Source organism: Rattus norvegicus, chromosome 1 (genome assembly GCF_036323735.1).
Source record: "Rattus norvegicus strain BN/NHsdMcwi chromosome 1, GRCr8, whole genome shotgun sequence".
NCBI classification, from domain to species: domain Eukaryota; kingdom Metazoa; phylum Chordata; class Mammalia; order Rodentia; family Muridae; genus Rattus; species Rattus norvegicus.
The window spans coordinates 87,464,072-87,486,703 of record NC_086019.1 but is presented as its reverse complement, the minus strand read 5'-3'; the positions used below and the strand labels follow the sequence as shown (position 1 = coordinate 87,486,703).

Genomic DNA, 22,632 nt, shown 5'->3' with positions numbered 1-22,632 from the left:
GCCAGGAGGGTCTGCAGAATGATGGGGGATGTTAGCTCACCTAGGGCTGGGCTGTGTAATATTGTGAAAGTCATAGACACCAGAAGAAGACTTACTGCGGCCATTCTCCTAAACCAATATAATCCCTGTGTTCTGAAACCTTTTCCTTGTACCCAAAGCTCTCGCCGCTCATGCCCCATGAAAGAACTTTCTTTTTGAAACAGTTGGAGAAGATACAGAGATTCAAAATTTGTAAAATGGGAAGACTAAATGATTGTGGGCTGCACAGCTACAGTGTAATCCTAGCTCTAAGGGAGTGTCATGGAGAAAGAGAAGAAGGGAGGAGGGAAGAAGGGAAGGGGAAGAGAGGGGAAGAAGAGAACAAGGAAGAAGAATGAGGGGCAGGATGAGGAGGAAGAGAAAGAAAAGGAGGAGCAGCAAGAGGAGGAGGAGTTTGTAAGAACCAGAGAATCAGGATGCCTATGGGAGCAGGTGTTTCCATTAATTCTCAACCACATGTTTGTCCAACAAACATGAATGGCATCAGTTGACATGCCACCGTATGTGGGAAAAGATTCATATGGACTAGATAAAGAGCTGTCGGTAATCAATAAGTGTTGAGAGAGAGGGAAAAATCAGGTTTCCCCTGGGATTAATTTCCCTGATAGGTTATCCAATCCCAGGTGGCCAGCCCTAAACCTATGCACATGCTAGCAACACTAAAAAGACTGAATATTATATGTTATATAATATTATATACTATGCATAACAATGTAATAAACACAGAATAGATTCTTTATTTGAGAGGTAAGGGAGGGCACAGAAGGAGTTGGGAGAGGAAAGGGTATGAATTGCGTAAATACTCCTGTATGAAATTCCAAAAACAATAAAAACTAAAATGAAAGTGTTTTATCCCTTTGCTGCGCTGTTCCATTTCCAGAGTCGTCATCTGTGGCTACACCACCCCCATGTCTGAGACAGCAAAGAGATTTTCTTGGCAGACTGCTCATCACTCAGCTCTTGGGATTTCTTGAGAAGGTCACCTCCTGAGGCCCAGGTTGGAACTGAAAGTCGTTCATTCCATCTCCAGTCTTGTGCGAACACGCCCTGGCCAGGTGGCCCTGTTATTCACTTGGGATCTTTCCAGAGTTCTAATTTACTGTCATTGTTTTTTACTTTGTTTATAAGATTTTCAATTACAAATTGAGTTGAATTATCCTTTCCTGCACATGATTCTAGACATGGAACTGATACAGGATGGGTCATACAATGACTGAGGGTAGAAGATTTGCAGTGAAGACTTAAAGTCCTCCAAGCATGCTCTCTCCTTGAGGCTGTTGTCTCATAAATACAGGAACTGATCAGAGCCTGTTCTTTCAAACCCCAACTTGTATTCAGGAATACATATTTGTGGTGTGTGTGTGTGTGTGAGAGAGAGAGAGAGAGGAGAGAGAGAGAGAGAGAGAGAGAGAGAGAGAGAGAGAGAGAGAGAACAATTAAATCAGAAGGGGGTATGAAATTGAAATACATGAATGGAAGGTACATGGGAGAATGTATAGAGGGTGGAAAGTGTAGGAGAAAATGATATAAATGTATCATAATTTCAAAAATATATTTAAAAACATTCAATTCTCCCAGTCTGCTCCTGACACCAGACTCCCAGTTGTATCATAATGGCCCTGTATCTGAGTCCTCCATTGCTGCCAGTCATCCACATTCACCCATGTTCTTAGTCTTTCTTTTTTTTTTTTTTTTCTTTTTTTTTTTTTTTCGGAGCTGGGGACCGAACCCAGGGCCTTGCGCTTCCTAGGTAAGCGCTCTACCACTGAGCTAAATCCCCAGCCCCCTTAGTCTTTCTTTTAGGTTCAGAGTTACAAAGGCTAGCTATTATTTTTTTTTCTGGACAATGAAGTGAATTTAAATGAAAATATTAATGTGGCTTTGGATCTTATGCTAAGGATTATATATGACTATGAGAACCTTAATCTTATGGATCAATTCCTGCAGTAAGACATGTTCGTTGATGGTGTTGGAGACTCAGGACTAAAGAGATGGCCCAGCAGTTATGAGCACTTGCTCTTGTAGAGGACGTGGGTTCAATTCCCAGCATTCATGTTGTAGCTCAAGGCCATCAGTAACTCCTGTTCCAGGATGGATGCGATATATACACACATATATGCTCAAGACACCCATACATATAAAATACAAATATCTAAAGATTCAAGGAGAAAAGATGTTGAAGATTCAAAATACTAAGTAGAAGCTTGCCTGAATGCCCCAGGAAGGGTCATTGTCTTGAGCAATAATGGAGGCTCTGGCACCTGTTTGTCTTGAACATTCTTCTCTTTCTCTAGTGTAGGACCTGATCAGCCCTATGTCCCAGAGGTCCAACTCACGAAAACCCGGAGACGGAGAGTGATGCAATCAAGCAAGAGGTTTAATGATCCAATGTACAGGGGTGACCCTGTAGCTGGGACAGAGGCAACCCCAAATGACAAAAGCACACTTTTTTTTATACACTTGTAGAGGACAGTCTTTGGCAACAGCACAAGTTGGTCCTTGATGATGCACAATGTATACTCCTTAATGGAGAGGTATCTTTGGCACTCGGATGGGGGACTGCTAAGGGCCCTTCCCTCTTCAAGGTTAGTTCATTTCCTGGAACAAAGTGTTATCCTAAATTCTTTGGACAGGGTGTTAAAGTCCCAGTCACCTGGTGTTTCCCTAAGGCAGCCTTTGTCCTTGAGTTTGAATCTTACACTAGCATCTGTTTGTCTTGAGCATCCTTCTCTTTCTCCTTTCCTTCTTTGTTTCTTTCTTTGTTTCTTTCTTTGCTTCTTTCTTTGTTTCTTTCTTTGTTTCTTTCTTTGTTTCTTTCTTTGTTTCTTTCTTTGTTTCTTTCTTTGTTTCTTTCTTTCTTTCTTTCTTTCTTTCTTTCTTTCTTTCTTTCTTTCTTTCTTTCTATAGCAAATGACACATTGTTATAAACACCTCCCTGTGTCTGGGAGAATCTGACCACAGGGATCTCAGTGGGGTCAAAATATGTCACCTAGCATTGAACTGGAATGGCTGAATCCTGTGCCTCAGATTTCTTCCCAACTAAGAGACTTCTTTCTGGGTCAAAGTGATCTTGTTATGGTCACAAAAGCTGACTAATACAATCTTTGATACTTTTATGCTTTTTGACCAAGACAGCTCAGTCAGTCAACAGGTTCTTCAGGGCAAGAGTGAGGATTAAAAAGAAAAAAGACAGTTAGACAACATTATAACTTGACTCCAGGCAGTTCTGAGACTGAAGTGGGTTTATTGTTTTCCAATCTGCTTTTATACCACTTCAATTACATGCAGAATAATAAAATCAGTTCTGGGTCAAGGAACAAGCAAGACAATAAACAAAATCCTATAAATACCTTTCTAGGGGCTGGTCGGGATGACCAAGCCAAAAGGTGCCACACACCTCTGTCTCCACTGAGCCTTCTTTGAGCTTTGCATTAACTCAAATGCAAATGTTCTTAATCTGGGCCTATTTTCTGAGTCCTGGCCCAAAGTCAGATTTCCACCTTGAGCCTACTTCTTTTGTCCTGGCCACATTCCCATCAAGTGTCTAGAAGAAAGTGGCCCCCCAAGGCTCTCCACAGTTTTCCTTTACTTCCTAAATCTGGTAACTTTAGGCAGTAGCACCCACTTGAACTCAAAGAATAAAAAATGCAGCTAAGAAGTCAGAAGTTTAAAAAAGCCCTAAATACCTCAAATTCCAGACCCTGCCCTCTACCTGTACTAGCTGACCATAAAGTTAGATTAAAATCTTAGAGAACAATCTTGAGAAACAGGGAGTTTCTCCTTGTGATTTTTCACTGGTATTCTTGTGATTTTCCAATGACACCACCCCTGCCCCCTTGGGTTGTGGTTTCTCCCTTTAAATACCCTTTCTCCCAGCCTCTCGGGGTCGAACTCCACTGCCCCTGCGTGGGATATGAGTCTCAACCCCAGTGCACTGGTTCCTATCAATAAACCTCATGTTTATTACAGCAAGGATGGTCTTGTGTGAGTTCTTGGAGGGTTGTGTCATCCTGAGACTTGAGTGAGGGTCTCCCCACTCTGGGGGTCTTTCATTTGGGGGCTCGTCTGGGATCAGCGACCACCCTCGTCTCCGAAGACCCACTTGGAGGTGAGATAGCATCTGTGTCTTTGTCTGTGTCCTTGTGTTTTGTGCCGGCTAAACTCTGGGTCTGTATTTGCTCGTGAGTTCTGGAATTCTGGTTTTGCGAGAAGGGAGGCTCGTGTCTCAGGAGAGACTCGAGTGTGAGCAGTAGACGTGCCAGGGGCTCACCGATTGTGCTGCCCTGGGAGACGTCCCAGGAGGTCTGGGGGAACCCCAGGGACGCCTGGGAGATTCCCATCTGAGTGCCGGTGAAAGATCCCTAAAGAGAGACCCTTACTCAAGTTTCAGGAAATCGCGGACCCCAGACACAGAGAGACAATTTTGGATATAATATGCAAAAGTGAGGTTTATTACGGAGATCTATTATGGAGATCTCCGGGCCGACATGTATCCCATGCAGGGGACAGAGGTGTCAACCCCGAGAGGCTGGGAGAAAGGGTATTTAAAGGGAGAAACCACAACCCAAGGGGGCAGGGGTGGGATCATTGGAAAATCACAAGAAGCTTCCTGTCTCTCAAGATTGCTTAACTTTATGGTCCGCTAGTTCCTAGGAGAAGCTTCCTGCTTCTCAAGGTAACTGTTCTCTTAAGATTCTAATCTAACTTTATGGTCAGCTAGTTCCTGGGAGAAGCTTCCTCTTATCTTTACTAGGTCGAGATCACCTATCTAAGGGCCTTATCTTAAACCCTTTTATCTGGATCCCGGGAGAGCAGACTCAAGAAATGTGACCCTTTACTTACTTACAGGTAAAGGGCAGGGTCTGGAATTTGAGGTATTTAGGGCTTCTTAGGGGTGGGACAGCATTCCTAAACTTCTGACTTTTTGGCTGTAGTTTTTATTCTTTCACCGGTGAGGATTCGGTGATTCTCCTGGACTGGAGAAGAGACCCGTCCTCCCAGCTGAAGAATGCCTCTGTTGGGTCAAATGCATTATACATCTGTTTTTCAGGAAGAATCAGACGCATGAGAATCAGAGGTCCCAGGTTTCTTTATAGACAGTAGCAACATATTTCAGGATAACTTGCAGGACCTTTGGATGTTTGTTTTGAAAGAATAAAAAATGCAGTTAAGAAGTCAGAAGTTTAAAAAAGCCCCAAATACCTCAAATTCCAGACCCTGCCCTCTACCTGTACTAGCTGACCATAAAGTTAGATTAAAATCTTAGAGAATAATATTGAGAAACAGGAAGCTCCTCCCAGGAACTGATGGACCATAAAGTTTAACAATCTTGAGAAACAGGAAGCTCCTCCTTGTGATTTTTCATTAGTATTCTCGACACTTTCCAATGAAACTATCCCTGCCCCCTTGGGTTGTGGTTTCTCCCTTTAAATACACTTTCTCCCAGCCTTTCAGGGTCAAACTCCACTGCCCCTGCGTGGGATATGAGTCTCGACCCCAGTGCACTGGTTCTTATCAATAAACCTCATGTTTATTACAGCAAGGACGGTCTCACGTGAGTTCTTGGGGGGTTGCATCATCCTGAGACTTGAGTGAGGGTCTCCCCGCTCCGGGGGTCTTTCAGTTTCTCTACCTTAGGCATTATGGGTTGCAATTTCTCTTCTCGTATACAGGATCATTTGGTGTTATTTTATATGAACAGGGGTAGCTGAACTGATTTGTTGAAGAATTATAGAAACTCGGTTTTGGGAGGTTGTTTTTTGCCTGTTGGGGTCTGAGAATTGTCGCACAAACCACTCAAACATTAATCTCAGTCAAATAGGGATGGTTTATTGAATGCCACACACTAATACTGACTGATCAGGGCCACTGTACAGAGTAGGGAACTGAACCATGATGCTGAGTCTAGATCTTACAGTGTTAAGCCTAAAATCCAGAAACGTATGTGCCAAGTTATTCTACAAATCAGGATTTAGGGATAGGAGATTTTCTTAGGAACATGTCTTTTTTTTTTTTTTTTTTTAAGTTTAGAATCAACAGGTAACACAATCACTGGACACAGCAACTAGCATCCTAATTTGTAAGTTATTCTAAGATACAAATCCTCCAATAGCAGATCCTGGTGAATCTGCCGCTTGAACTGGGGGCCTCCGCTACCTACATTTTGTCCTATATCATATCTCCCATTCAAAAGCTTTATCTTGGGGGCTGGAGAGATGGCTCAGTGGTTAGGAGCACTGACTGTTCTTACAGAGGTCCTGAGTTCAAATCCCAGCAACCACATGGTGGCTCACAACCATCTGTAATAGGATTTGATGCCCTCTTCTGGTGTGTCTGAAGACAGCGACAGTGTACTTACATATAATAAAATAATAAATCTTAAAAAAAAAGCCTTATCTTTTTTCCTGCTTACCCTTTCCAACCCAAAAGTCACACCTTTTTGCCCAGTGATTGGCTCCTTGAAATTCATTAAGGGAAGGTTCTGCCACTTCTCACCTTTTCTGTCCATTAAAAAAATCTTTTCTTTCAAATGTAAGCTGAATACGACTACTGCCATTCTGTAATTTATAAAGTACAAAATACCCCTAGCCCACAGTCCATAATTTTTGTCAATTAAATACAACCCACTGTTATCTATCCTAACTTAAAAAGGCTTATAAATCCATATTTGTTATGTCCTAGTTTATCTTGTGTACTATCTGAAAACTATCCAATTAAATATGTTCTCTCAATGCTAAATAGCCTTGGTTGGCTATGAGACTATAACTAGTCTTCAACCCCATCAGAAATCCAAGATTGACCAATATTATCTGAAAGTATAGGAAGCCTACACAGCTTCCTGAACTGAGACAGATTGTAGAGACAGCTGCCCACCTATACAGTCCCTGTATGTCAGGAAGTAGGAGAATCAATCTTCAGCCTTATGGCCCAGGAACATCTGACAGACCTTGTAATGTGGAATTTTGAAGGACTGATTACCCTGTCTTGGCAGAGATTATTGGTTGACTATTCAGCAAGTGTGTCCTTTTTTTCAGACAGAATTTTGTCTGTAGACAAAATAGGCAATTTCTGCCCAGAGGCTACCTAGCTACAAAGTACTATACCTCACCTGGAGGTAAGGATGCTCGATTTCTTCTTTGAATTGACAAAAAGGGAGCTGCTAGGAGATGATATGTTTCAACAACAAAAGAATAAATAAAAGTAAATATCACATCTTGTGGATTTCTGACATCTTTGAAAACCATCTATCTATGTAAAGTAACCTGGACTGTTGTCCGCTAACTACTCTCAGCTATTTCTAAGTGAAGTATCTTGCAAACACCCCAGCAACTAACTCAGAGCCAAGAATTTGCTATCTGGCCTTTAACTCAAAGGCTTAATCATCTCAGATCAGTTTATAATAACAGTTATACAAGGACTGAGTCTAAGTCTTATATTCTTAAATGTGTTATATAGGCACAACATCTATATGAGAATAAGCATATTAACCCAATTTTATATCAATAAGAAATTCATACTAATAAAAACCTTAATTTTGTATCAAAATAAATTCTGTATCAAAGTAAGAAATTATGACTTCAACTTAGTAACTATCATAAAGATTTCTACCAAATGAGATTATGGCTACACAATCAATTCTAGCTGTTTCCTCCCTGTTCAAAATATGACCATTTCTAAATTCCCCAGAAAGGTAACTTAGAATAAATGCCTCCAGCCCCCATGCCCAGGGAACTGGGAAAATGACTCTTCATAACTACTTCCTGCTGAATATGGTCATCGAATATTTTTGAAATAGGGGAAGGGTGTCTGTGTCCTGACTGGATTTGGCTGAAAGTCCCTGAGATCAGGAGTTCAAGCAGGTCATTTCAGCGTGTCTGACAATGAGACGCACCACGGCTGTGTAGTCTGTAATAAACAAATCTCAATACAACATTTTAGTGTCATCAAGATAGCTGTATGGATTGTATTAGTCTGTGTAGGATATTCAGACTAGTTAGGATGAAATTCTGCTTCAATCGTAAGTGTTCATTCGTGCCATGTGAGGGATGATACAAAGAATATTTTTGTTTGATTCACCTGAATTTATATTCAGGCATTCTGCATCTATCAAATCTGATCCATGTAACTCTGGAAGATGTGTAGACACTAGTCACCTTTTCTAATAGTGCAAGGACAAAACCTTTCTCCCACATCAGTATTTCCTTCAGTTGGTAATCAGGAAAGCTTGTATCCTGCCTTCACTTCCAGAGGAATAATAAAACAACCAAAAGCCTCATAATCCCACTCATTTTGATAATAAAAACAATGCAAAACAAATGAACTACTAAGCAAATACTGTATTAGCCCATTTTAGGCTGTTCTAATTTGTCATGCCAGGAAATTAACCCAAAACTCCCGTGGGGCCCATGAACAAAGAACATGAGTTTCCTGCAGACCATATTATACCATCTATCTGTTATAATCTCTGCCTGGAGCCACAGACTCCTATTGGTTAATATCTGTTCGTAGCTGGCATTTATCACTGCTCTCTACTTGAAGTCAGTAATTGTCCCTATTCTAGTTCCTAACTGCAGGCAAAAATTCCCCACGTGATTTGGACAAGATCTGTATGTAAATCTATCCTAAAAGCAAATAATCCCAATTTTATAAATTCAGTTCAATCAATATCTGCTCCAAGAAGTAGGCAGCTTCCATTCTCTGGCTCTCTGACTCAGAGCAGCCATCTTGTCTCTTTTCATAGCAGGGGACCTCAGAGCCCTCTTTCTTTGTTTCAAGGTTCCAGCGCTTGAGTCATCACATGACTCAACTCAGCCCCTCTCACCAAACCTCCAAATTTCTAACTAAATTTTTAACTCATAGGCTAAGAATCAAATTTCTAGTGGATTCTTGCCTCACATGTTGGAGAGTCACATGTGGGAAATATTAAAAAGGCACCATTCCATGCTAACTCTTGCATCATACATGTAGGATGCCAGTTGCCAGGGAGATCTTGGGAACTTAAACTTTACTTGACCTTTACTTGTAATGGAAGTCTTATTCCAAATAATTTCTTATATTGGTGCAGGAATCTCTCTTATGTTGGGGTCCATCACAGGGGCTGCTTATACCATGAACACTTGTTGCTGGGTGGTTGGTTCGGGTCCAAGCTGATTGCGGGCAACTATACAAAGCAGTTCTACTGACTTTTATCATGACTGGTTCCCAAGGGCACAGAACATAACAGAATGTGTAATCAACTTGGGCATGGTAGGCTTCCTAGTACAGCAGAAACAAAATATAAGGAAGTTTCCTTATGTTAGTAACAGAGCAAAATGGCATGCTAGACAGGTAGCTGTTACCTAGGCCTTAACATTCCATTTGGGTCTTAATACTTTACCCAGACCTTATGCTCATATCTCACAAACCTTTGTTGTCAATCTGTGAGGTTATCCAACTGTATCTTTTGATTGGGGGAAGGGCTTTCAGCTAGGAGACATTCTTCTGACAGGACAAAACAACAAAATGTTGCCGGGGGATCTGTAAGTCTGTGTCACATCATCAGAGAAGATGATAGTGGCTTTTAGTTTGTCAAAAGATCTCATCTCTCAACACGTTCTCTGTTGTTAAGCACCATTCGAGTTACATCCGGCAGCTGGGACCTACTTTTATCTTTAAAAATGTTAGACTTTTATAACATTTGCCTACTCTCTGGAACAGACTGGGTGACAAAGAGAGTCTTTTTAGCAGTTGTCTTTAACCCTTGTAAAATATTGTAGAAATTATTTCAGGTGTCCTTGATCAGTGTTGGACAGAAGAGAAAGTCTGTTCTGTCTAGGCTGCATGGTTGAGTTGTGTTGCTCTTGTTTTGGCCTGCTGCATTTTTCTACATTTATTTCCAGAGAGTTTTCCAATTATATGGACCATTGAGTGAGATGCATCATGAACGAGGAAGGAATAGAATTTCATCTTTTTCCATTTCCCAGGCTTGCTTAGAGCAGGCGGGGGTGTAGAGGGAATATTTACCTTGGGTAACTACTTCCCCAACTCTGTGCACATTCTGCTTAGATGACAGGTGGCCCTGTGTAACCTTGAGCTTTCCAGCCATGCCAAAGTTCCCCAAAATAGTGATTCTGAGGCTGAGTTTTATATGAATAAATGTTTAGGCCATAAACTTGGGCCTGTTCCCCAACTAGTTCATAACTCAATTACCCATTTGTTTTATTCTATGAGTTCCACATGGCTTGCTACTTCTCAGAGTTCATGTGACTATTTTCCTTAGAGTTCTGGGGTAAATCCCTCCCATGCCTTCCTCTCTATACCAGAAATCCTCTTTTTGTGCCGAACTTCCACCTCCCTATTTCCTGCCTAAGCGCATAGGCCGGCAGCCTTTTATTGACAGGTGAAGTTTCCCCACATTGCACAAAAGATTTCCTCTATAGCTTTGACTGAGAGGCCTTGCTCTTACCTGCTTTCATACACAGGGACCTGACTGACACAGGCAGTTAGTAAGGGTCAAGCTAGGATACAGGTAGGTGCTCCAGGAATGGGATAAGCAGAAGTTTTTTGGGTTCCTCTGGGTGATCTGGCAAGGACAAAACTGTACATGTCCCCCTAAAGAGGTGTGGACATGGTGGTCTCAAACCAGAGAAAGAAACCAGTCAAATACAGGGAAATAAAACATACACTAGGACAGGGGAAGTCAGGTGACATCTCACAGAGATTTAGGACACTAGCTGAGCAGCTCCATTGACCTCTACTATGTGTCCAAATGAAAGGTTCCTTAGCCAGACTTACCCCCAGAGGTGACTTTTTAATTTGTTTTCTCTTGTGGTAGAGGTCTCAGACTCCTCTGAAGTATTAGGCAGCAAGGGATCAAAAGGAGTCTTGTGGACCTAGAACATCTCGGGTTGCCCATTCCCTAGACCCCTCCTCAACACCAGCATTCTTCAATACTCTGAGGGGCTCTGAGACCCCTGGTGTCTCAAGGTCTGGTCCCTGGGGAGCTCAGTAGCAGCTTCAGAAATATTTTGGTGCATTCACCAGAGAATACTTCTCAGACATGGGTTTAAGCCAATAGAAAGGTTTTGTTAGCCAGCCAACAACTACATTGGATGCTTTGGTTCCCATTGGAGCTCCAAGCCTTTCTCACAGCAAGCTTCTAAGCACAAAATTTAAGTGCATATTCTAGGTTGTCATACATTAGTTAACAAGGGTGGTTAGCCAGAAGTGAAACAACAGAATAAAAACAAAACAAAACAAAACAAAAACCAAAAAAAACCAAAAAAAACAAAAAAAAACAAGGTTAGTTCACCTAGAGATCTTCCCAGAACTGTGGATTCTGATAGATTAGGTCTTTGTCTTCTCTTTGGCAGGTGGTGCTGTCCATGAGTTTTACTGCCTGATGTTAAGGTCTGTGGGCTTTTTACAAACACACTCTATACTTGTGAATCTTTGCTGCACTGTGCCCCTTTCTCTTTGTCTACCATCATAGCCAACATACTCGGGCTTGGGTTCATCATTGGGGAGTGCCTGAACTTCGATGCCTTTGAATTAGGCTGAACTCTATACAAAATTATATCTCTACCCACTTTCCCCATGGACACAAATCTGTGGCATGCTCTAGAGCCCTGGATACTGCTGACTAGGTCTGTGAGGAGAGTATCAGGATAAACAGTCAAATCACACCTTGCCAAACCACACCAGCTCAGATGCCATAACAACATAGCTCTACTAGCAGCTCAGCTCCTTCATTCAAAGAGCAAGTAGTAACATATATCATAGATAAAGATAACAGGGAACTCTTCCAATAGATAACATGGAATATATGAGCAAGCTGGCCAGTTTGGAGGTGTTTAAAAAAGTAATGTTTAAGAATACCCTTAGGAGGGGATAGGGAGGCAAAGTTTAGAACAGAGGCAGAAGGAACACCCATTCAGAGCCTGCCCTACATGTGGCCCATACATATACAGCTACCCAATTAGACAAGATGGATGAAGCAAAGAGGTGCAGGCTGACAGGAACCGGATGTAGATCTCTCCTGAGAGACACAGCCAGAATACAGCAAATACATAGGCGAATGCCATCAGCAAACCACTGAACTGAGAATGGAACCCCCATTGAAGGAATCAGAGAAAGGACTGAAAGAGCTTGAAGTGGCTTGAGACCCCATATGTACAACAATGCCAACCAACCAGAGCTTCCAGGGACTAAGCCACTACCTAAAGACTATACATGGACTGACCCTGGGCTCCAACCTCATAGGTAGCAATGAATAGCCTAGTAAGAGCATCAGTGGAAGGGGACGCCCCTGGCCTTGCCAAGGCTGGACCCCCAGTGAATGGGATTGTTGGGGGGAGGGCGGTAATGGGGGGAGGATGGGGAGGGGAATATCCACATAGAAGGGGAAGGGGAGGGGTTAGGGGGATGTTGGCCTGGAAACCGGGAAAGGGAAAAACATTTGAAATGTAAATAAGAAATACCCAATTTAATAAAGATGGAGAAAAAAAGTAATGTTCTATAATAATTTCCCAAGATGTGTTTGACCGTATCATCCTTTCCAAATACTCCTAGATTCATCCCCACCTCCTGACACAGCCACCTTTATGTCCTTTTAAGCCATTGAGTCCAGTGTGTGATGCCCAACTACTTTAGGTGTTGGACTGTCCCCTAGAGTATGGTTAACCCACCAGGGACTATATTATTAGAGTAAATGGATTCTCCCTCCCCCAGAGGCTATTAGTTGCCAACAGATCTTCAACTAGTGGTGGGGTTTCATGCTCACTCCCCCTCTCTGTACATCAGTTTTGTCTGTCCTGAGCTTTCTCAGGTCTTGTGAATGCTGCCACAATGGCTGTGAGTCCATGTGCGCATCTGCCCTATGGTGCCCAGAAGACACTTTTGTTGTAACACCCACCACTCTGGCTTGTATTACCTTTCCACTCTTTTCTTCTGTGATGGTCCCTTGGCCTTGGTTAGAGAAGGGTGTGATAGAAATGTCCCATTTAGGGCTTAACATTCCAAAGTCTCTTTCTCTGTATTATGACTCTGTATGTGGGTCTCTATGCAAGCAAAGTGTCTTTGGTGAGAGCTAAGGAGTGGGAGGCCTTTCATGAAAATTTTAACCATAGTTAGGAAGATCGTGCTTAGAGAAGGACAAAAAGCATCACTATCATTTTGAAGACATAAAAGGAGACCCTTAAAGGTAGGTGAAATCATTTATCTGGATGGCATTACAATTTGACAAACTTCCTGTCCTGTGGGGACTGGGACAATATAAAACATTGCTCAAATCTTCCATAATACAGCAAAAGGGGCAAGCTTCTGAGCCTTGATCCTATAATTCACAGGGATATGGTTTCTGTGTGACCTTATTCCACCGTGGCAGACGATCCTCCCAGAACTCTAGCTGTCTGAGACTTGCTTTCTTCTTATATAGTAGGAAGAATGATGCCATCTTGGAGTGGCCACCATATACCAGAGATTTCATAATGACAATACTCTACCATGGACTCAATGCTGAGGATAGGAGCTACTTAAGCATCTTGTAAACTATTTGCGAGCTCTATAAATGTGCAGTGCTGGATGACTAGGTTATATGGGACAGGCCATTCAAGATGGGAGTCTATAATACAGACTGCTCTTATTTCAGGACCATTGACTGATGCTATTGTTGGTCCAAATTCTGATGAGGGGGTTCCATTAAGATGTTGACCTCTTTGTTTCTGTGATCTTTGACAGTATCACTCATCTTTGTCAGACCAAAGTTTACACTGCAGCCAAAAAGCAAATTCCTCGAGGATTCATCATTTAATGGCAGGATATATTGGTCTTGGGAGAAGGTTCTGGTGACTGAATTAGAGGAATTTGAGTTTGTAGCCTGGATTGGGTAGAGCCTGGTTGACAGCAACGGTCAATAGAGAACACGGGCCCCCATGGAGGACCACAGCAATATTACTTCAAGACCCATGTTACCCACACGTGAGGACACTGATGTGAATGTAAGGTGTGCGACATCTGAATCTCTGGACATTCAACCTTTTGCATGAAGATGAGCTATTAGGTCAGGCAGGGAAACCTTAAAGCCTACCTCCAGTAATATACTTCCTCCAAACAAGGCCATGCCTCCTAATCATGCTAATCCTTCTCAATAGTGCTGATGACTCCCTGATGATTAGACATTCAAATATATGAGACTATGAGGGACATTCCTATTCAAAGCACCACAAGGCTTAGCTCTGTGAGATACTGGCTGGTTTCTTGTCAACTTGTCACAAGCTAGAGTTATCAGAGAGGAATGAGCCTCAGTTGAGGAAATAAATCCATGAGATCCAGCTGTAAGACATTTTCTCAATTAATGACCAATGAGAGAGGGCCAAGCCCACTGTTGTTGGGGCCATCCCTGGACTGGTGGTCCTGGGTTCTGTAAGAAAGCAAGCTGAGACAGCTATTTTGAAGCAAGCCAGTAGGTACCTCCTTCATGACCTCTGCATCCGTTTCTGCCTCCAGGTTCCTTCCCTTTGTGAGTTCCTGACCTTAGTTCCATGGGCGATGAACAGCAGCATGGAGGTGTAAGCAGAATAAACTTCTTCCTCTCCACCTTGGTTTTTAGTTGTGGTATTTCATGGCAGCAATAGAAACCCTAAATAAGACACTACTGTGTAGGCTAATCAGTTCTAAGAGAGAACCTGGAAATGTTTACCCTGAATGAATGGGTACATGCATAAATAAAGTTCCAATGTTCACTGAACTAGAGATGGAGAAATAGAAGACAAAGTGTGAATGAGTGGGAGCCTGTGTAAGAAAGCTGTGAACTTAACTGTGAAAAAGAATCAGAATGCTCTTCTTGCCCATTAGTCTTGTAGAAGGAATTGAACAGACTGTGAGAAGTAGATGCACATGAAAGCAAGGACATGACGGTAACTCCCTGGTATGTCCACTGATGTGTGGGAAAGGTGAAGGCCTGGGAGAAACATTCCTGGATCTTTCTCATAAACAAAGAGAGTAAGACAACACCAGGTGTATTTCCTCACTGTGTTTATATTTGCTTAGGCTAACTGTAAACACCACCTCAGATTTTGCTTGTTTTGTTAAAAAAAAAAAAAAAGAGAAGTGCTTTGTTTGCACTGTTCTTGAGCTCACAATCCCTAAGGACCCCCAAACACCGCCCTCAGATCATTGGCATTTCCTTTGATCCATGAAGACTTAGTCTTTCTGGCTGGTGTGGGTTGTCAAGTGAAGACCTGCGTTAGTGAGAAGGTAGTGTGAAGCGTCATTGCACATTAAGGAGAGGAGCAGCACTCTTTGAGATTTTCTTTATAACCACAGAAATGGTAGCATAACATTTTAAAGAGATAGAAGAAAGTAACACCGCATACTGACTTGCATACCCTGCTAAAATAGCCTTCAAAACCGAAGGTGAGCTATCTCTCACTTACTATTGAGGATGGTGACTGGGTCAGGTGGCCTTTATAAATCAGAACAGCTTTGGAGTTGTTAGAAAGGGGTGAGGGCTGTTAGAATAGTGCATGCCTTTCATCCCAGTCCTCAGACTCAGATGTTTACTTGGGGACCATTTTTCCAATGGAGTGAGCTTACCTGAGACCGGGGTAGAGGCAGTTGTGTACAGATGCAGATTATCTTGCAAGAAGAGGTAGCTGTTCCTTCTCAGGTATGATATCAAGAAAATTATGCAGGACTTGAGAGATGGCTCAGAGGTTAAGAGTGCCTGCTGTTCTTTCAGAAGATACAAGTTCAGTTCCTAGCACCCAAGCAGGTCAGCTCACATCTGCCTGTAACTCCAGCTCTAGAGGGCCTCTATTGGCTTTTAGGAACAATGCAATTTTGTTCACACACTCTGTTTTCCTTCCACCCCAACACCAACAAACACAGAATAATCTTTAAAAACCCACTGGATTTTTAAAAAGGGGACAGACCTGTTTTCTGGTGTGGTTCTTGTGAGGTCTGTTGAAGTTCCCTGTTAGAACCAGGCTACACAGAACTTTCATAACCACACAATCCTGGCGGACAGAAGAGACAAAGGAGATGAGATGAGAGGAGATGTCTGTCTCATTTACACATGTGGAGCGTTAGTTTATGGAGGTCACAGCACAGACAGGTCATTTACAGTGAAAAGATGTGTGATATGGCTTTTTGTTGAAAGTGAGAGGCTAACATGTCCTTCAGAACTAGCCTATGTGTTTCAAAGGGAAAAGCAGAACAGAACCTTCGCTGTGTCTCTGAGTCAGTCAGGGAAGGCAGGAGACTCAGCATTGGTTGGGCTAGTGTGAAACACTAGGCCAGAGTGGGGTTTGCTATTTGTGTGATCTCTGGCTCCGGGTTGACCTGAGGTGTAGAAGAATTGGGTAAATGGGTTGATGGCTCTGAGTGGAGAGGTAGTTTGACAATCCATCTGACCTTTTATTTATGGATAGTGAAGACATAATAATAAAGAAACAGATGTGATTACATCCAAGACACAAAGTCAGGCATCCTGTGACATGTGTCAGTTTTCCGATTTCAAGAATCACATTAGCACCATGTAAATGTCTCTCTTTCCAACTACCTTGGAATTTTTTTTTCTCCATCTTTATTAACGTGGGTATTTCTTATTTACATTTCAATTGCTATTCCCTTTCCTGGTTTCCAGGCCAACATCCCCTTAACCCCTCCCCCTCCCATTCTATATGGGTGTTCCCCTCCCCATCCTCCCCCAATTACCGCCCTCCCCCCAACAATCTAGTTCACTGGGGGTTCAGTCTTAGCAGGACCAAGAGCTTCCCTTTCCATTGGTGCTCTTACTAGGATATTCATTGCTACCTATGAGGTCAGAGTCCAGGGTCAGTCCATGTATAGTCTTTGGGTAGTAGCTTAGTCCCTAGAAGCTCTGGTTGGTTGGCATTGTTGTACATATGGGGTCTCGAGCCCCTTCAAGCTCTTCCAGTTCTTTCTCTGATACCTTCAACGGGGGTCCTATTCTCAGTTCAGTGGTTTGCTGCTGGCATTCGCCTATGTATTTGCTGTATTCTGGCTGTGTCTCTCAGGAGAGATCTACATCTGGTTCCTGTCGGCCTGCACTTCTTTGCTTCATCCATCTTGTCTAATTGGGTGGCTGTATATGTATGGGCCACATGTGGGGCAGGCTCTGAATGGGTGTTCCTTCTGCCTCTGTTCTAAACTTTGCCTCCCTATTCCCTGCCAAGGGTATTCTTGTTTCCCCTTTAAAGAAGGAGTGAAGCCTTCGCATTTTGGTCATCCTTCTTGAGTTTCATGTGTTCTGTGCATCTAGGGTAATTTGAGCATTTGGGCTAATATCCCCTTGGAATTTTTTAAAATGAATTTTATATGGCCACTATATTTAGATCATGTGCACATCTAAAGTTCTATCTAACTTGTAAGTGACTACTTCACTGTTAGCCTGAGAGCAATCTGAACTATTTCCTAAAATTATCACTAGGGTGCTCCACATCTTCACATACCTCAAGCTGAACTCACCAAATGTCCCTTTTCAATACTATGTATCTTGGTTTCCTTGGCTTTGGTCTCTGAGACGTATGTATACAGTTAGGGGATCTCGGGGCCACAGACAGGATTGTCTTCATTAAGGTAACTGGTGCTTGAAGGGTGTGGTAGTTTGAATAGGTATGGACCTCACGGATTCGTGTGTTTGAATGTTTAGCCAATAAGGAAACAATTGGAGGAGGTACAGTCTTGTTAGAGGAAGTGCAGCACTGTGGAGGCGGAGCTTTGAGTTCTTAAATGCTCAAGCCACGCCCAGTGTGAAACACATCCAGTCTCCTTCTGGATGCCTTCAGATCAAGATGTAGAACTGTTGGCTCCTCCAGAACCATGTCTGCCTGTCAGCTGCTTTTCTTCCTGCCATACTGATAATGGACTGACTAAACTGAAACTATAAGCCAGCCCTAATTAAATGCTAGCTTTCATCAGGGTCGCCTTGGTCACGGTGTTTCTTCCCAGCAATGGAAATCCTAAGACAGAGGTTCTAACCTGTGATGGGTGTGGCATGGTGCTGGTGTCATGCGGAGGAGGAGTTCCCATGCGTTTCTGCTGTTCATTCCAGTCGCAGCTGATCTGGCACAGTGCCGTAGGTGCTTTCCTGACAGCTCATGCTGGGAATTTTTTGCGAACCTGGTCAACATTTCGACACTCCTATATTACAGGGCCATGCTACAGCTTCCTTCCGATCATCGTGATTTACATAGATAGATTTATCTTTCTTCAGAATGATGTTTTCTGCAACGAGAAGCAATTACTAAAATACATAGACAAAATCATCTTGCTTAAAGACCTTGATTCATTAATTGTCAGTCCAAGGCCTCTCCCTTGTTTTTTCTTCTCTGAGTGGCTCCTGAATATACAGTGACTTCCCACCCCTTCCTCTTCTATTCTCCGTGTTTGGACAGATTTCAAAGAGGAAGGCTCAAGTTTATTTTTAAATTTCTATTCTTCTATTTCTTTTCTATTCTTCTCTCGTACATTGTATATCAACCACAGTTTCCCCCCTTCACCCTTTACAGTCCTTCTTCCTCCCATCTAACCTCTCCCACATATCAACAGAGTTTTGCTTCAGAGAGAGAGAGGAGAGAGAGAGAGAGAGAGAGAGAGAGAGAGAGAGAGAGAGAGAGAGAGAGAGAGATATCCAGGGATAGCCGCTGAACGTATAAGAGTGGGCACAAACCCTTCTATTGTCTAGATGTGGCAAGCCAGTAGGAGGTAAAGGGACAAAGGTCCCAAGCACAGGCAAAAGAGTCAGAGACACCACCCTCCCATTGCTGGGAGTCCCACACAGGAATACAAGCTACACAACTGTAAGATATAAGCAGAAGATCTAGCTCAGACCCATCTAGGATCTATTTGTTGCTTCAGTCTCTGTGAGCCTGTGTGAGCCCTGCTTAGACAATTCTGTGATGCCTCAGCCCCTCTGGCCCCTGTTCTGTGGGGTTCCTCAGACTCTGCTTGGTGTTTGGCTGTGGGTCTCTGCACCTGCTCCCATCACTTGCTAAATGACTTCCCTCTAATAACAATTGATCTATGGGTATAGCAGAATATCATTAGGAATATTTCATTGACTTTTTTTTTTTTTTGCCAGTCATATTTGGTTTTTATCCTGGGTCTTTGAGCTCTCCTCTGGTTCCTGGTCAACCAGGCAGTGTCAGGCATGGGCTCCCTCTTGTGGCACAGACCCGGACTTCAAGTTGGACCAGTCATGGGTTGGCCTCTCCCACAAGCTCTGCCTCATCCTTGCCCCTTGCAGGTAGGTTTTATGTCTGGATTGATGTCCCAGGTCCACTGACTTGTATCCCCTATTACTAGGAGACTTGGTTAGGATCACACCTGTAGGTTCCAGCGAGTTTTCACTACAGTGGTGGTGCGTTTATAAGAAGATAAAGAGCCCACTGAGACACCCCCTTTCCTCAGACCTCCATAGAACATAGTCCCCATCTCTTTATCTTCTTATAAATACAACAAGTAGGTTTTACATGGTTTCCCAAATGCCCCCAGTTTCAGTTGTCTCTCCTAGTCCTCTCTCTTCTTGCCTCTTCCACCTCCCACCTGATCCCTCTTGTTCCCGTCCCCACCTACTCCAATCCACCCACAAAACTTATTCTATCTCCCCCTCCCAGCAAGATCCAGGAATCCAGAGAAACAAAGAAATGTTTAACATCCTTAGCTATCAGGGAAATGCAAGTCAAAACAACTTATCTGCCTGTCAGAACGGCACAGATAAAAAATGCAAGTGACGGAGAATGTGGAGCACGGGGCACACTACTCCATTGCTAGTGTGAGTGCAAACTTGTACAGCCGCTATGGTAATTAACATCACAGTCCCTTGAAAAATTGTAACTCCGTCTACCTCAAGACCCAGCTTGGGCGCATACACGAAGGATGTCCCGCCACACCACAAGGAAACTTGCTCAACCATTTTCATTGTAGCTTTATTCATAATGGTCAGAAACTAGAGACAACCTAGACAGATTTTGACTGAAGAGCCTGAGAGCAGGACTTTGGGAGGTTCTGGAACTTGAGGACAGATGTCCAGTATCGGCAGAAGTGAAGACTGACCACCTGTTGACGATTAAGCAAGCGGCTCCGAATAACTCCAGCTGTCTTTATACAACCGCGAGCCAGTGACATCATTGGCTATTATAAAGAAATCATAACGTCAGTGATATATTAGCCCCACCATTTGAAAATCCCCCAATAGTTTCCCTTCTTCCTCCCCCGATCCCACTAGGCAAATCGCCCCCCAACTGTATTTTGCACTACAAAGCACAATTTCACCAAGCCAAAAACAGTCAGGCATGTCCTGTGGACACGATGGACACACAGCCCTGTGAAGTAGACAGCTCACACGCCTGTGGCTTCACAGTCAATGAGGCTGAGTCTCTCAAGGAGAGCCGTGGCCTCAAGGTTCACGGGCGCATTTCGGCCCTGCATCTACTCTGGATCATTCTGTCTACAGCTCTGCACTGGGCTGGTGCAGAGCGAGGAGGGTGGAGTTGCAAGTGCCAGGTGACAGAAAGCCCCTTGCATGACTGGGTGTCTGTTCATTCTGCCTTCTTGCCTCACAATGAGGGTGTAGCTTTAGCCACAGGGATGCTGCTTAGTGAGGCAAGCTGTGGTTTGGGGAGTCCTTGATAGATAGAGACCGTCTCAAAATTTTTAACCCAGAATTGGTCCTGTCTATGAAATGCAGGGACAAAAAAAAAAAAAAAAAAAAAAAAAAAAAAGCAGAGACTGAAGTAAACGCCATCCAGAGACCACTTAGGAACCCATCCCATCTGCAGACTCTAAACCCCGACACTATTGCTGATGCCAAGAAGCACTTGCTGATAGGCACCTGATATAGCTGAGAGGGTCTGCCAGTACCTGACTAATACAGATGCAGATACAGCCAACCATCGGACTGAGCCCCAATGGAAGAGTAAGGGGAGGGAATGGAGGAGCTGAAGGGGATTTCAACCCCATAGGAAGAACAGTGTCAACCAACCAGACTCCCCTGAGCTCCCAGGGAGCTCCCACAAACCAAAGAGTATACACCAGCAAGTCCAAGGCTCCAGCTACATATGTAGCAGAAGACTGCCTTATCTGGCATCAGTGGGAGCGTCGGTGCTTGGTCCTGTGGGAGCTTGATGCCCCAGAGGTGGGGGATGCTAGAGCGGTGAGGGGGGAGTGGGTGGGGGAGCACTTTCTAGAAGCAAAGGGGAGGCGGGATGGGATGAGGGGTGTGTGTAGGGGAGACGGGGAAGGGAAAGGGGACAACATTTGAGGTGTAAAAAAATAAAATGAGAGAGGGGGGGAGGGGGAGGGGGAAAGAGGGGGTAGGGGTGAGAGTAGGACACGACACAGCAACTCGAGCTCCAGGGACAAGATTTCTATTAATAGAGGTCCCTGCACAGCCTCTAACTTAGCTGTCCTTCAGCAACAGCTCCATAATAGCCAAGTCAAAACGGAATAGTGAGGACAATAAGTCAACAACATCAATAACCTTTTAGCCAAATCAGTGACAGTGTAGTGGGTGTGTATACTTTCTTCGTTCATTTTTCTAAAATATTATTAATTTTCAATTAATTATTTTATTTATTTTTTTATCGGATATTTTTAAGTTATCCCCTTTCCCGGTTTCCCATCCATAAACTCCCTATCCCCTCCCCCTCCCCCTTCTTCTATGAGCGTGTTCCTACACCAATCTACCCACCCCTTCCCGCCTCCCTTTTTGATTGGTGTTTTAGTGCCATCTAGCGACAAGTTTCTGGAATGCGACTCAAAAACTCTAGGCTCTCCAAGCTCATAGGTAGCAATGAATAGCCTAGTGAGAGCACCAGTGGAAGGGGAAGCCCTTGGTCCTGCCAAGACTGAACCCCCAGTGAACGTGATTGTTGGGGGGAGGGTGGTAATGGGGGGAGGATGGGGAGGGGAACACCCATATAGAAGGGGAGGGGGAGGGGTTAGGGGGATGTTGGCCGGGAAACCGGGAAGGGGAATAACAATCGAAATGTAAATAAGAAATACTCAAGTTAATAAAGATTAAAAAAAATATTAAAAAAAAAGCGAACCCGCACAGAGAATAGACCTGAAAAAAAAACCTCTAGGCTGGGTGGTTGTGCTGTTTTGAGTGGAAAGGTGATAATAGGTGTAAGGACACGTGCCTTAAACTTCACGATCACATGATATAAAACACACGTTTAGAAAGATAATCCATAGAATGGGAAAGAATACATACAAATTAAAATTAGTTAAAAGCCTGCACAGTGGCCACCTTTTAATCTCAGCAGATCAATTTCTGTGAGTTGGAGGTCAGCCTGGTCTACATAGCCAGTTCCAGTCCAGCAGGGCTATAGAGTGAGACCCTATCTCAAAAGTGAAAATCATGTAAGAATTCAATCCCCAGAAGATAGCACCTGAAATCATCAAAAGAAGCATTCTAATATCAAATTAGACAAAGATCCAAATAGATATTTAGACGATGAATGGACACAAGGGATCAATAACCTGAGAATATATTCAACCTACCGATGCCAGGGAAAACGAAGCTCCGAGAACTTCAGACCCAACCTGGATTGTTTGGGCAAAAGAGAAGGATCAATTGAAAAAAAG

At 43.4% G+C, this 22,632-nt stretch overlaps 1 long non-coding RNA gene across 2 annotated transcripts; it reads right to left on the bottom strand.

The window, feature by feature from the left end:
• Positions 1-19,956: 19,956 nt before the first annotated feature.
• Positions 19,957-20,521, bottom strand: LOC134484888 (uncharacterized). 2 transcript variants are annotated; one of them, XR_010062688.1, is made up of 2 exons: positions 20,317-20,521; positions 19,957-20,175 (listed from the first exon to the last, which is right to left on the bottom strand). It is a non-coding gene; the product is annotated as an uncharacterized LOC134484888 (long non-coding RNA). The 2 variants fall into 2 exon arrangements; XR_010062690.1 differs by having other exon boundaries at positions 20,387-20,521.
• Between the last annotated feature and the right edge of the window lie 2,111 nt (positions 20,522-22,632).